Below are 3,108 nucleotides of genomic sequence, written 5' to 3'. Positions count from 1 at the left end.
GGACGGGCCCCGGTTTCGGGGGTTTCCGCGGGGTTTCGGGGGGCCCCTGAGTGAGGGGTGCAGCTCGGCCAGGTCCCTCCCACCCCGGGGTGCGCGATCGCTGGGACCCTGGGTGCAGACGGGAACCGGCCCGGCTCTGAGGGTGTCCAGGGGGATTCGAGGGGCCCCAGAGTGAGCGGTGCAGTTCGTCCAGGCCCCGCCCACCGCGGGGTGCGTGATCGCGGGGACCCTGGGCGGGGGTGCAGACGGCGACAGGCTCCGGCTCAGGGGTCTCCAGGAGGTTTCGGGGCTGCTGAGTGAGGGGTGCTGCTTGGCTAGGCCCAGCCCACCGCGGGGCTCCCAATCGCGGGGAACCCTGAGCTGGGATGCAGACGGGGACAGTCCGGCCTCGGGGATCTCCGCCGCGTTTCGGAGAGTCCCTCCTGAGCAAAGGGTGCTACTCGGCCAGGCCCCGCCCACCGCGGGGCGCGCGATCGCGGGGGGACTCTGAACAACTCCCGGCTCGGGGTCTCCAGGGGGTTTGGGGGGCTCCTGAATGAAGGGTGCAGGCCCTGCCCACCGCGGGGTGCGCGATCGCGGGGACCCTGGGCAGGGTTGCAGACCGGGACAGGTCCCTGCTTGGGGGTCTCCAGGGGGTTTTGAGGGGTCCTTGAGTGAGGGGTGCAGCTCGGCCAGGCCCAGCCCACCGCGGGGTACGCGATCGCGGAGGACCCTGAGCAGGAGTGGGGACGACCCGGCCTCGGGGATCTCCAGGAGGAGACCCTGAGTGAGGGGTGCCGCCTGGGCAGACCCTGCTCACTACAGTTTCCTAGATCTTGGGGGACCCCATGGGAGGGGTGCAGACGGGAATGGCCCATTCTCTCAGGGGCCCCCAGGGGTTTCTAGGGCATGGAGGGAAAAGTGCAGACCAGGAAGGCCCCACCTATGGAGGGGGCCCCAGGAGATCTTCCATGTCCTGAGTGAAGGCTGCAGAGGGGCCTCCAGCTAGCTCTGGGGACCCTTCTGTGAGAGGTGTATTCTGGGACCATGAGGGTTGCAGACTGGGGCTCCCCGCCAAAGAGAGATCCTGGGGATTTGGGGGCTCCCTGAGTATTGGGCTGCAGCCCACCATGTGCCTCATCCCTCAGAGGATTCCAAGGAGACTTGGAGGACCCCCTGCCAACTGAGGGGGTGTGAGTGGGAGTCTCTGGGGATGAAGCTGGGTGTCGGGGCATCCGGGGGGGAATGGGGGTGGTCTCTGGGCTCCAAGGAGACTGGGGGGCCCAGGCCTTCTGAGGAGGCCCATGATGGGGTGTGGGGGGGTCTTCCTGGAGTCTCAGGGGTGAGTCATGTGGTCTCAGTTCTCCCTGGAGTTTTAGTGAGTTTCCTGATGAATCCAGGAGAGATTGGTGACTGGGGTGGGAATTAGGCCCCTCATCTCTCACCCGGGCGGGGGGAGTGGGGTAGGGGGCCAAGGGAGAGGTTCTGATACCTTGGGGTCCCATGGGAAATTTGGCAGGCCCTTATCTGTGCCCTGGGGTCACTGGTGGCCTGGCAGGTTCTGCCCCCAAGGGAATATGAAAGAAGGGGGAGAGCTGGGTTCTTGGGTCCAGAGGAAAGTGTTGAGGATCTGAATGGACCCCGAGGCTTCAGTGTGGACTGAAGGAGAAAGGGCTGGAAAGTCTGCCTGTCAAGGGGGCGTGAGGTCAGGGTGTCTTGTGGTCTGGGTGCAATCTGTCCTGCCCCCCAGCCTAACCCTGGGGGGGCTCTTTGTCCCTCCCGCTGGCCATGCCCAATTCAAGGACAGGACTCCAGAACGGAGGGCAGGCAGGAGCACCCACTTGATTCCTGCCATGGGTTGGGGTCCTGGGGTCCTCAGGTCCCAGCGTCCTGTTGGGAGAGCCAGGTGCTGAAGTCGGGATTGGCAGCTCCCTGCCCCTACTCGCCCGTCTGGAGATCAGAGGACGTGGTGGGCTTCTGGGAGAAGAGCGGCTTGTTGAGGGGTCAGGTCGAGCCACTTACCCTCTGTGTGACCTTGGGCTAGTCACTTACCCTCTCTGAGTCTCAGTGCCCTCGCCTTTGGAATGGGCATAATTATAATACTCACCTCTTGTGTGTGGGGCCACAGCAGGTTAGCTTTTGTTTAGTGGCTCCCTGTGGGTTCTGCTGTCACAGTGCCCTGGGGACAGGGAACCTGAAAGAATGTAGCTGGTGCCTTCAGGGAGGTAGAAGGAAGATCAGTGCTTGGAGTCCCCTGCTGGGTTTTTTTTTCCTTTTTTTTTTCTTTTTTTTTGAGTTGGAGTCTCGCTCTGTTGTCCAGGCTGGAGTGCAGTGGTGCGATCTTAGCTCCCTGCACCTTCTGCCTCCCGGGTTCAAGCGATTCTCCTGTCCCCGCCTCCCGAGTAGCTGGGATTACAGGTGTGCGCCACCACGCCTGGCTCATTTTTGTACTTTTAGTAGAGACAGGGTTTGGCCTTGTTGGCCAGGCTGGTCTCAAATTCCTGGCCTCAGGTGGTCCGCCTGCCTCGGCCTCCCAAAGTACTGGGATTACAGGTGTGAGCCGCCATGCCCTTGCCAGTCCCCTGCTTTTCAATTAGTGTGGCTTTGGGCAGGCCCCAGTGTCTCTTGGAGCCTCCATCTTGCTGTCTGTCCAGTGGGGACAGAATTGTCCCAACGTCGAGGCCACCTGCTGGACCCGTGGCATGCGGGGTTAGAGCTGGTTTCTCGTCTTCGGGCCTCTGTTGTCCCACCTGCCAATGGGATGAACAGCTGCAGGGAGCTTTGAGGGTGCAGGGCCTCATGAGTGCTGGGGAGGTACCAGCCCCAGCCCCACTGGACGCCCTGTTGGACCGCCCCGTGCTGTAGAGGGAGCCTGGCCCAGCCACCTCTCGGGGCCCCAGCAGCGTCCTTTACAACTCAGTTCACTCAGGCGGGGTGAAATGCGGGTCTGACTCGGGTGAAGGCAGTCATTCAGCAGATGACACACTGGCCCCCCCGTGAGCCCTGTCACCCAGCTGTGTCTGCAGGGCATGTGGCGGGGGACAGCTGGGAGTTCCGCCTGGGACTGGTGGGCCAGGAACCCAGCTAGTGGGGAGCAGCAGCGTCCTTTACAACTCAGTTCACTCAGGC

This window comes from Colobus angolensis, unplaced genomic scaffold (assembly GCF_000951035.1).
Source record: "Colobus angolensis palliatus isolate OR3802 unplaced genomic scaffold, Cang.pa_1.0 Scaffold64, whole genome shotgun sequence".
Lineage (NCBI taxonomy): Eukaryota > Metazoa > Chordata > Mammalia > Primates > Cercopithecidae > Colobus > Colobus angolensis.
Note: the sequence above shows the minus strand (reverse complement) of the source record.